The following is a 12,964-nucleotide window of genomic DNA, read 5'->3' as shown; positions in this document are numbered from 1 at the left end:
TACGAAGCATGGAAAACGCGCTGGAATCGCTGTATAGCTGCCCAAGAGGACTACTTTGAAGGGGATGGCAGAGTTGTAGAATAATTTTCAAATATACGGTTTTTATGGAATCAGTCTCATTACTTAATTGTCATACCTCGTATATGATAAATATGTACTAATATATAAATATTATAATTTTTTTCCCATTAAGTTTATGTTAATAATAAAACTTCTTAAAATTTTAAATAACTATAAACTTCTAAAAGATCTATTTTCCTTATTAAATAGCCTTAATGTTTCTAGCTAACAACCCTGCTAAAAAGAATTAGTAAAATGTTTTCCTTTGAATGAAAAGTACTGGCCAGTTTCGTCTTTAGATTTACTTAAACACATAGTTACTAAAAGAAATGCATCTGTGAAGGGTATATTAGCTTCGGTGCAGCCGAAGTTAACGTTTTTTCTTGTTCTTTATAGCTATTTTTATTAGTTTTATACCCTGAACAGGGTATATTACGTTTGTCACGAAGTTTGTAACACCCGAAGCGACGGAGGCCCTACAAAGTGTATATATAAATGCTCAGTATGTCGAGCTGAGTCGATTTAGCCATGTCCGTCTGTCTGTATATATACTAATTAGTCCCTCAGTTTTTAAGATATCGTTTTGAAATTTTGCAAACGTCATTTTATTCTTGAAGCTGCTCATTTTTCGGAACTGCCGATATCGGACCACTATAACATATACATAGCTGCTTTACAAACTGAACGATCAGAATCAAGTTCTTGTATGGAAAACTTTTGCATTTGACAAGATACGAGTATATTCACGAAATTTGGTATGGATTATTTTCTAAGGCAACAATGTAATCTCCGAAGAAATTGTTCACATCGGCTCACTATAGCATATAGCTGCCATACAAACCGAACGATCGGAATGAAGGGCTTGTATGGAAAACTTTCACGTTTGACGATATATCTTCACGAAATTTGGTATGAGTTATTGTTCATAGAAATAATGGAATATCGGAAGAAATTGTTCAGATCGGTTAACTATAGCATATAGCTGCCATACAAACCGAACGATCGGATTCAAGAACTCTCGCATTTGACGTGGTATCTTCACGAAATTTTCCGAATTTCTCCGAAAAAATTGTTCAGATCGGATTGCTATAGCATATACGATGCGTGCAATTAATTAACAACGACTTGTCCCTATAAATTAAATGACGGTTTCTGTAAAAGTTTTAAAGGTAGAAATACAATTTTATTTTGAATTGTCTTCTATGAAAGTATGGTCAGATTTAGCTGAAATTTTTTTTGAAAAAATCTCGTTATTCTGAAATAGTTGAGGTCTTTTATATAATAGTGAGTAAAATGGTCGTGCATATAATTAGCAAAGCGTGTTGAATTCTTAAGATTTCTTATAAATTAGTTGTGTTCAGGTAACTAAAACTCTATATTTTTATTGAAATACGTTAATTTTAAAAAATTAAATAATTTTTGTGAATAAAAAGGAGTAAGCACAAGTCTTATGATAAGGACACTAGGGCTGTTATCGTACAGATGTACAAGGATGTGAAATCTTACGGAGACATTGCAAATACCTTAACTTTCCCCAAGCGGTTGGCTTTAAATTAATGCAGTTAGTTATTTCAACAAGAATAAAATGACAAAACAAGTTCCAAGAAAGAAGAGAGGTCGAAAATTTACTCTTAGGAAGGACGAGTTAATTATCCGCGATTCAAAAAAGGATCCCCACAAGACGGCAAAACAAATTCGAGTTGCAATTTTTGGAGAAAACCCAGATGCACTATCTGTAGTTACCGTAAAAAGACGATTACGCGAGGCAGGACTCTTTGGAAGAGTTTCAAGGATGAAGCCATTACTCTCTGAACGCAATCAAAGGAGCCGCTTAGAGTTTGCAAAGAAATACCGCCATTGGAGAGCAAAAGAGTGGAAAAGAGTATTATTTTTCGATGAAAGCAAGATAAATAGGATTTATTCAGATGGAAAAACTTATGTCTGAAGGCTTCGATGCAAGGAATTGGACCCCAAATACACTAGGCTAACTTTAAAACATGGTGGCGGTTGCATAATGACTTGGGGTGCCATATCGTCGTGAGGTGTTGGGCCTATTTGTAAAATAAATGGGCGCAGGGACCAGTTTAAATACGTTTCAATCATGAACAACGCAGTTTTACCATATCCTGATAACAATATGCCCGTAACGTGACTTTACCAGTAGGATAACGACTTGAAACATACTGCGCGTGGTACAAAACAATGGATTCAGGAAAACAAGGAGCTTCTGTTAGGCTGTTTTTCATGCATTCCGGACTTAAATTTAATCGAAAATCTTTCGACAAATTTGAAGAAAAGAATTCGTTCCCATAAAGTTAGGAATTTCCAGGAATTATACGAAAAGGTTAAACCATAATGGAATAATATTCCAAAGGACATGTTGCCGAAGTTTAGTAGAGTCAATGCCTCTTAGATATCAAGCCGTTATTGACAATAATGAGTTTGCAAACAAATATTAACTTTAAACCAGAAATAAAATAATTTTTTCAAAAAAAAGAAAGCGTTGTTAATTAGTTGCACCACCTATTTTTGACTTTGAAGTCAGAAAATGCCTTTATTTTATAAAAGCTCTTTTATAACAAAAAAAATTAGCTAATTTACAATAACTAAATTTGCACGATTTATCTTTAAGACAGACAGTTAATCAATTTTTTTCGGAAATGAAAATATCAACCGATTTGGATTTTTCCTACTAGCGTTGTTAATTAGTTGCACGCATCTGTAGCTTCCATACAAACTGAATACATAGTTACTAACAGAAATGTACCTGTGAAGGGTATTTAGCTTCGGTGCAACCGAAGTTAACGTTTTTTCTTGTTTTTTTATATTTATAATATTAAATTAACAAATTTGTGCCATTAGATTGGATTAGATTTATTGATGAGGAATGCACCACGACCTTACGTCTATTGTGCCCTCTCCTAAATCACAAGGACTCACTTAGCATCCTACCGGGTGCCAGTGAGTCGATGCAATCCCTGTCCGGACAGACTGCTGTGCAGTCGATCAGTAGGTGTTCCGGTGTTTCAGGCTCCATGTCGAAGAACCGACAGTTAGTGCAAGAAGATAGGCCCATGTTATACAAATGCCTATTTAGCTTGCAGTGGCCAGTATAAAATGCGACCAGTAGCCTTAGTTTATTCCTGGGGAGGTTAATTACCACTTTGAACTTGCTCATGTTGTACCCTCCCATTAGCAACTTGGCATGCCGCATGCCGTGTGTTCATTGCCAATGCTGTTTTCTACCCACTCCCTCTTCTTTGCCGAGTAGCTCCTTTATGGTATGGGGACCCACCCCTGTAAAGGGTTCGGGACCTACCATTTTGGTGGAGGTTGCGGAGCGGGCGGGCTCATCTACCAGTTCATTACCGGCTATTCCTTTGTGACTTGGCACCCAGATTAGGTGCCCTGGTTTCTTTCTGCAAGGCTGTTCAGCCGTTCTCTGCACTCCTGCACTAGCAGCGATCGGATCTCGTAGGAGGAGATCGCTTTTTGTGCTGCTTGACTATCGCTGAGTATGGCTATCCGCTCATTGCGATAGTTGCGATGGAGGTTTATCTCTATGCACCGACTTATGGCATATACTTCCGCCAGGAAAATGCTCGGAAACTCTCTCATAGGTATGGAGAGCTTGGTGCGTGGACCCGCGATCCCTGCACCAATTCCCTCCGACATTTTTGAGCCGTCGGTGTACCACCTTAACGTACTATTCCTCAGCAGCAGCTCAAGGGTGGAGTCGTTCCCTCATCCTTGCTTCGGAAGGTGACCTTAAACTTCTTAGTGAAGTTAACTGTTTTGGTAGTGTTGTCCTCCGGGAGGAGGTCGCTTGGTATATTGCCACTTATCTTTTCCATCCTCTGGGATGAGATTACCTTTCCTTTGCTCTTGGCTACTTGACCGATAACCACGTGAAGCGGTGTGAGTTCAAGTAGGGCCTCCAGAGCTGCCGTTGGACAGGTGCGCATTGCGCCCGTCATGCAGACACAGGCTAGCCGCTGTAGCTTCGATAGTTTAATTCCTTCCGAAGTCTGCGACGCTATTGAGGCCTAGGCCACCGCTCCGTGCGTGATTATCGGTTGCACTATCATGGTGTACAACCACCTAACAATCTTTGGCTTACAGCCCCAGGACTTACCAGCCAGCCGATTGCACACCATTAATGCCTTTGTTGCTTTGACCAAGGTCAGGTCTACATGCTGCTTCCACCGCAAAGTAGAGTCTAGCGTGAGAGCGAGGAATTTGACCTTATTGGTCATCTCTATCACTCTGCCTCCTAGTGTGAGATTCCTGAGACCGGGTAGGGACCTGCGTCTCGTAAACGGGACTATGGTCGTCTTGGAGGGGTTGATGTTCAATTCAACCCCCCTGCACCACCCCTTTGCCAGGTTTAGATCTCTTTGTATCAGGTGGCAGAGAGTGTCCTCATATTTGCCTTTGGCTATAATTACAATATCGTCTGCTTACCCTTGGCAGCGGATCCCATTGTCCGTTGGCATTGCTAACAGGTCGTCTACGGCAAGACACCACAGCAGTGGTGATAACACACCCCCCTGTGGGCAGCCTCTTGTTATGCCGAGACGAATACTTTTATCTCCTACTGTGGTCTCAGCAATTCTGGTGCGCAGTACGGCTTCTATCCATCTACGCACCGGTGCTGCCACATTCCTTTTATCCAGTGCTCTGGCTACACTCCTATGAGACGTTGTCAAAGGCACCTTCGATGTCCAAGAAAGTGCAAAGCATTACCTCCCCATTCTCCAGTGAACTCTCTATCTCAGAGGTTAGCTGGTATAGAGCAGTACTGGTAGATCTGTCCGCTCTGTACGCATACTGAGCCGCATGCAGGGGTGCCCTCTTCAGCGCTTTCGACCTTATTTCATGGTCCACGATCTTCTCCATGGTTTTAGCAGGAAAGAAGTCAGACTGATTGGCCTGAAGGATTTCGCCAATGAGTAATATTTCCTTCCTACTTTGGGTACGAAGATCACCTTCTCCTCCTCCATACTTCAGGGATATACGTCATAGCGAGGCTCTCTCGCAGCAGCCGAACCAGGTATGGCAGCAAAAACTGCTCCCCCTGCTGTAACAGCGCTGGAAAAACGCCATCCACTCCTGGAGACTTGAATCCCTCAAACGAGGCCATTGCCCACTTGATCGAGTCCGCCGTGTATAGTTGTTTGGCTATTCTCCAATCCTCGCGGAAAGGCCTGTGTTCGATCACGGGTAGACATTGGTCTACCCGAATAGTCTCCGGGAAGTGCGCCCTCAGAAGCTCCGTAGCTCTGTCTTCTGCGCTGGTCGTAAAAGTCCCGTCACCTCTTTTTATTGCTATTGCTACGTCAATCGTACCTCCAGCCGAGCCGCTTCTGGTGTGGAGGTGACATTTTCGCAGAATCTTCTGAACCTTGTCTGCTTTGCAGACCTAATCTACTTATTATATAAAGTGAGGTAGCTCCTATATTCTTCCCAGACCCCCGTACTTTGCGCTTTGTTGAAAAGGCTCCGTACTTTTGTCCGGAGGTCTACCAGTTTCCTTGATCACCAGGGTCAGTTTTGACTGTCTGTGGGCACTTTTAGAGGCAGCTGCCATGATAGGCATTAATAACAGCCCCGTTCAGCTCCGACAGCCTACTCTCAATTCCTGGGCCTGAAACGCTCTTATCAGTCTGCCCCCTCTTGCTCAATTCCTCGCTTAGTATCTCCCGGAAGGTATCGCAGTTCGCCTTTCGAGGGTTGCGTCTATAGGGGAGTTGTCTGACCTCTACCTTCAGCATGAACCTTACAATCCTGTGGTCTGACAAGGAGGGCTCCGTTGAGACTCTCCATTTTGAGACCAATCCGTTTGCGGGCGCATTGCTCAAGGTGATGTCCAACACCTCCCTCCTGCTTAAAATTATGAATGTGGGCTTACACCCTACATTGTCTATCGCTAAGCTATTACTTAATATGTACTCTAAAAGAGACTCACCTCTTGCGTTGCAATTTGTACTGCCCCATTCTAAGTGGTGGGCGTTTGCATCACAGCCAATAATTAGGGGAAGCTTGTATCTTCTACAGTGCTCCACCAGCTTTTCCACCACCTCCGGGGGTGCCGTGGATGCCTCCCCTGGAAAATAGGCTGAAGCCAGTAAGAAGTCCTTGCCTTTGAAGTCCCTGGCTTGCATCGCCACCAGATCCTGCGTCAGGAACTCTGAAATGCAGAAGAATTCAAGGTTATTCCTGACCACTATGCAAGGTCTCTCGCTAGAGAGATCACAGACTACCTTATTGCACTCCGTCTTGAGGCCTTTAACCTCTCCTCTATGGACCCAAGGCTCCTGGATCAGCAGGGTGCCCAGTTTATCCGCTGTGAACCTGCTCGTTATGACAGCTGACGCTGCCGCCGCGTGATGCAGGTTCACCTGGGCGATTTCCGTGTTGACCGCCGTCAACCGCGCTGCCGTCCGGTGGGTCTCCTAGCCCTTCGAGGAGTTACAGCGTGGAGGGTAGCTCTGCTTCCTGGCCGCAGGAACTGTCATCTAGGACTTCGAGGGTCGCCGCAGGCAGGCTACCTGCATCCTTTCCACTTCCGGGGCCGCTACAGTCGCTGCCTGCTTTGCGATACTCCCGCTTTGCTGAGTCGCAGCCTTGTCAGCTCCCTTGCTCCCTTGCGGTGGCTGCCGGCTTATGGGGCCGCATTACCACCCTGCTGTACCTGTAGTACAGGAGGAAGCCAGCTGCTCGGACGTACTTGTACGACTCATCGTCTATGTACAAGTACGATCTCCAACTATTTATTTTTCCTAATTTTTTTATCTCGCTGCTGACGACACGTCAGGATGCGATACTGAGGACCAGGTTTTAGTTCTTCACCAACTCTAGGGCGAACTCGTATGGCTTGTCACCGGACTGGGGGAGGAACATTGTCATGCTGTGCATGATTGGCACGTTGGCATTGGCATTGGGACCCTTCCAGCCTTCCAGCTTTGGGGCGAACACCCGCAGCCAGTTAGCGGACCTCTCGTCCTTGCAGTCCACCTGTAGCATACCTCCTTTGAAGTCCACCCCAAGGAAAGACGCCGCGTATTCATCTCCTTTGAATACCTCGTCCATGAGGAGGTCCTGGAGCACGGTAAGCTCCCCAATCCGAGCAACTCTGCCGTGTAGTTTTGAGGCAGTACAGCCATGCGGATGACTTTAACAGCATCCGCATATGGTTCAGATATCCCCCCCCCCCCCCTCCTAAAGCCGGTGTGGAACTGGTACGGATGGTTGGCTTCCGGCTTTCTTCGTGCTGCCCCCCCCCCCCCCTTCATCCGTTTGGAGCTGGGGGGCTCCTGCGGCGTGAGCTGGCGGCTCTTCCGCTTCACTGTTTGGGTGTAAGTGTCCGAGGGCGCTGCCCCTCCGTCGTCACGCCTTGCGGTCAGGGTTGAACTGACCGGGCCTCGGTTGCTAGTACCGCTACCTTGCGAGCGAGTTGACACGGCCCTGTTGCATTCCTTTGCTGGGGATACATTGCTCCCTTTCCTCCTTCCTCTGACCATAGCCTCCGCCGCCTCAGGAGTCTTCCCGTCCCGGAGGTAACGCAAGTACCACTTCATGCTGGCTCCACTCATGCCCTTCCTGTGCGAGTCATCGCACCCGCCGGGTTTTCCAGCTGCTGGGAGAGGGCGTTGCCCACCTCTTCTGCGCCTCCTCCTCCTACTACGAGTACCATCGGTCTCTGCCCGATGCGACTCCACCGAGTCTGAACCGTTAGGCCTACTTAAGGAGGTCTTGGTGGAGCTCGTAGCTGCTTCGGCGGCAGCAGGCACTTTCGCCAGGCGAGCGCCGCTGCATGAGGGCATGTCGTCATCATCCTCCCTTGCATGCTCCTCAAGTAGGGCTCGCTTCTCTGGCGAGAGAGCGTCAAGGAAGCTAAACTTCCGCTTAGCTCCTTGACTCTCCTTGGCTACGCTGCCTACTTGTTCTTCTCCATTGTCCGTTGCCGTTGTCCTAGGTCGTTGCCTTATTGTCGGGTTAATTGTTGAGGTTTTGTTTTGTGTCTGGTTGCTCATCTTATTCTTACGACCCTTGGCTCAGCGAGGTGAGCTGTCGGGTCTACTATTGTTATGGGGAGCTAGGGGGTCCGCCACGCCAGAGCCCCTTGGCGCGGTAAGGCCACAGTTACTCTCCAATTCGGACCGGTGTTGGGGAGGCGCCGTTCTAATACAGCCGAATTTATCTCCTGGCTGCAAATCATCCAATGGGCACGGGAATCGCATAACACCCTGGATTAGGAGGTGGTGGCTCTTGGTTGACGCACGCATGCGGTATCCGACATCCCGTTTGGGCAGTGCCTTTCAGCACCACCCACACCGGCGGGGGATACCGAGTATGCCTTGCGCCTAAGCCCCTGCACCGCGGCAAGGTGCCTACCATTCGCAGAGGTGCCATTTGGCCATCTGTTAGCGATTTTTCCATTGGAGACTATTCCATCAGTGTAAATCGATTTTTCAAAATTACCAGAACGGAAGCGAGCGAACCATCGTTGTGCTACACAAACTGATACAGCATCGTCTCCGTAATCTTCACAAATTTCATCGTTGGCTTTCGCGGCATTCTATCCTTTTTTTATGCAAACATTTCAAAATATAGCGAATTTCTTCATTAGTTTTATTCATTTTTAAACAGGTGTAACTTTTTTTCAACTTCCATCTCGGAGGTAAAATTTAATGTCTCTTGCGTATTTAGTTATTGATTTATCGTGCTTTTAGTAGTTTTTAATAGTACCGTTATATGGGGAGTGAGCGGGGTTATTTTCCGATTTCATTCATTTTCACACTGTCGGTAGAAGTTCTTATAAGATTTGTACTGAGCACATTTGTTGTTGTAGCTTAAATGATTTAAGAGATATGTATGTACGCTAAATTTGTTAGTGGGCGGGGCCACGCCCACTTTTTCAAAAAATTTTGGCCACAGGTGCCTCTTGCTACTGCGATCCTCTGTACCAGCTTATTACAGCTTTTTATCTTAATTTTGTGCTGAGTTATGGCACTATACATATGTACATATATATGTACATATTTTCGGTGATTTGTAAGCGTGGCAGTGTTCCGATTACGCCTATCAACGAAGTCGAATTTTTGTTTTTATACTAAGGAACCCACATAACAAGTTTCATCAAGATATCTCAATTTTTACTCAAGTTACAGCTTCCACGGATGCACGGACGGACAGACAGACAGCCACCGGGATTTCAAAATTTCTCGTCACCTGATCATTTGTAGGTTGCTAGGGTATAATAAATATAGTTTAAAAAAACTAAAAACCACGCTTTTAAAACATATCAAACTAAAAAGTGAAAAATAATTCTTTGTACACCCAAATCTTTTTTTACACGGTAGATACGTTACTCAGAAATCAGTGTAAAAAAAATTCTTTATTATTTATTACTTTATTTACTTCGAAAAACCGTGTAAAAAATGTTGAAAACTAGAAAATTTCAGATACAATACATACAAATTGTATGTTCATATGGTATTTTATTGAGCATTAAAACTTAAAATAGATAATTCATACAGGTGAAAAATTGGTAGATTAAGCAAAAAAACAAAAGAAATCTGTTAATCCAGAACTAAGAACAGAAAAATTAGAATAGAAATAAGGAAAAAAATATTAACATTTCTACATAATTATTCGTCGCTACTTGATAACAAGCGCCATTGTTTGCGACGAACTGGACTAAAGTCGGTATCATCGCTGGAGATATCCATTTAAGCAATGTAAATATAATGCGAAAAAATGTGTAGGTAAGAGTTATAGAATAAGGGGATTTCCCAGTTTCTACTATGTATGTATGTTCATTTCAGCAATGGTGCTAAGTGTGGTAAAAACAAATATAATTGCAAGACAGTGGTTTAAAACCGTAGTAGATTAAAAAATGTTTACAAAATAAATTTGTTTCTCAACCGTGTAACTTCAAATCCGTGTAAAAAAAGAGTTGGGTGTATAAACTAACAATAATAATGCAGGAAAAATTCCCTGAAAAATTCCTGCATTATTGTGAGAAAAGCGTGGAATGCTCGATATACTATATGAAAAATATGTCACCAAGTCTTGCCTTAGATACAATTACTTTGTTTTAAGATTAGGTTGTTGTGGTATTCAAACTCAATATTGTTTTGATACTTGTTTGTTTAGATTTGTTTGTTGTAGTGATAGTGCATTTCAATTGTTCCAACTAAAGGTTGTTTCTGCATTCTGTTTACTGAAACAAAAGGTTGTTTTGATGTTTGTTACTATTATAAAGAATACATTCCCTAAATCTCGCGTTAGCCACGGCTAATATCTCATTCGATGAAATGATGAGCTGTATGCTATAAACGACGACATTGACATAGTTCAGCGAATTAAAAGACAGAGTCGTCCGAATGAACGAAAACACTCCAGAAAGACCTCCACTCGGTCGGAATGACCAGGTGGATAATGACCTGGCTTCGCTTTGAATCTCCAATTGGCACCACATTGTGAAAACAAGAAATGACTGGCGCCTGTTGTTAACTCTGCTATAATCTCGTAAGCGGTGTCTTCAAGTCTCTAGGACACGAAAATTTGAACCCCCATACCTATAGTTGACTTGTGATCGGAAATATCAGTCAATGTGTAAAAAATGAATTGAAATTCGGGGAAAATTCTTCTCCGACAATGGTGCGTCTGTATGTTACAAATGAGTTGAAACGAGCTCCCATTTATCCAAAAAAAAGATTTTCGAATTTCCGAGAGACTTTGTACCCATATGTCGGCCAGTATGTGAGGTATCTTAATGAAAACAAGTAAGGAAGGGCTAAGTTCGGGTGTCACCGAACATTTTATACTCTCGCATGATAAAGTGATAATCGAGATTTCATTATACGTCATTTACATATTTTTCAAATACCGTATTTTTGTAAAGTTTTATTCCGCTATCATCATTGGTTCCTAATGTACTATATATTATACAGAGAAGGCATCAGATGGAATTCAAAATATCGTTATATTGGAAGAAGGCGTGGTTGTGAACCGATTTCACCTATATTTCGTACATGTCATCAGGGTGTTAAGAAAATATTATATACCGAATTTCATTGAAATCGGTTTAGTAGTTCCTGAGATATGGTTTTTGGTCCATAAGTGGGCGAGGCCACGCCTATTTTCAATTTTTAAAAAAAGCCTGGGTGCAGCTTCCTTCTGCAATTTCTTCCGTAAAATTTAGTGTTTCTGACGTGTTTTTTTAGTCCGTTAACGCACTTTTAGTGATTTTCAACATAACCTTTGTGTGGGAGGTGGTCGTGGTTATTATCCGATTTCTTCCATTTTTAAACTGTGTATGGAAATGCCTGAAGAAAACGACTCTGTAGAGTTTGGTTGACATAGCTATAGTAGTTTCCGAGATACGTACAAAAAACTTAGTAGGGGGCGGGGCCATTCCCACTTTTTCAAAAAAATTACGTCCAAATATGCCCCTCCCAAATGCGATCCCTTGTGCCAAATTTCACTTTAATATCTTTATTTAAGGCTTAGACTTTATAGGTTTTCGGTTTCCGCCATTTTGTGGGCGTGGCAGTGGGCAGATTTTGCCCATCTTCGAACTTAACCTTCTTATGGAGCCAAGAAATACGTGTACCAAGTTTCATCATAATATCTCAATTTTTACTCAAGTTACAGCTTGCACGGACGGACGGACGGACAGACAGACATCCGGATTTCGACTCTACTCGCCACCCTGATCACTTTGGTATATATAACTCTATATCTGACTCTTTTAGTTTTAGGACTTACAAACAACCGTTATGTGAACAAAACTATAATACTCTCCTTAGCAACATTGTTGCGAGAGTATAAAAACGTAGTAATTTGACGTAATTTTTCCATATTGTGATCCGGTTAACTTTCAAGGTGAAAACGCCCGGGATGTGTTGTGGTAATGGCAAATTCTTTTATTATTTCACTTTGTACTTAGCGAAGCACGTACCGGGCCGCTAGTTAGGTGTCTATGGGCTTGAAAAGATAAGATTCGATTTTCATCATGAATTGGTGCTTGAGTTATATGTACAATTTTACTGTAAAGCGTTTCGTGGTTATCACACGATTTTAAATGATTAAATATAATGGGAGAGTAGGGTTAGTTACTGTAAATGTGAAATTTATACACAATATTTTGGAGATATGCATTCATTTAAGTCAAACTACTACTCTCCCCATAATATATATTTAGGGCTTGAAAACACCATCTTTTTTTTAATTTCGAACCACCGAGGACCATCTCTATTGCATTTCCGAGTACTAAATAATATTTCTAAATCTTTATTGGTAGCGCTTTATAATTTTTTTTGTCTGCTTTTGTAGGCATGGGTGTGGTCCGCTTTCGGCTATCTGCAATACAAACATCCTCTCAATGCCAAGGAGCAGGTATACCCAAGAAATTCAAGTTCATCTCATCTTACAAACAACTGTTAGGAGAATAAAAGTATTATAACCTTTGCAGATTGAATCTGGTGTTGAAAAAGGCACTAATAAAAGAAATTTACATCGATTAAGTAAATAAATTCTTCTTCGTATATCTATGGTAATAATAAGCTAAGTTTAAACCATACCTTCCAAGGGAAAGACTCAGTGACGCTGGCAAAACCACATTAAGTCCATACAAAATTTAAATCTTGTAACTAAAAAATGTCCCATATATATAACGTTACCAATCTATTTTCCCCATTTTGTTAACCAAATCACCCAGTATTTAGAATGTTTTCATTTCCCCTTAAACCCCTTTGTTTAAATTGATTTGTCCCAAAATAACCGTTAAAAACACCCTAAACTTTTGCCCGTCATTCAGCTGACTCAGCCAGAGAACGTAAAATATTGATAAATTATGTTCTCTGATTCAGCTGTTTGAAAACTCACGAGAATT

Source organism: Bactrocera tryoni, chromosome 3 (assembly GCF_016617805.1).
Source record: "Bactrocera tryoni isolate S06 chromosome 3, CSIRO_BtryS06_freeze2, whole genome shotgun sequence".
Taxonomy (NCBI): Eukaryota; Metazoa; Arthropoda; class Insecta; order Diptera; family Tephritidae; genus Bactrocera; species Bactrocera tryoni.
Note: the sequence above shows the minus strand (reverse complement) of the source record.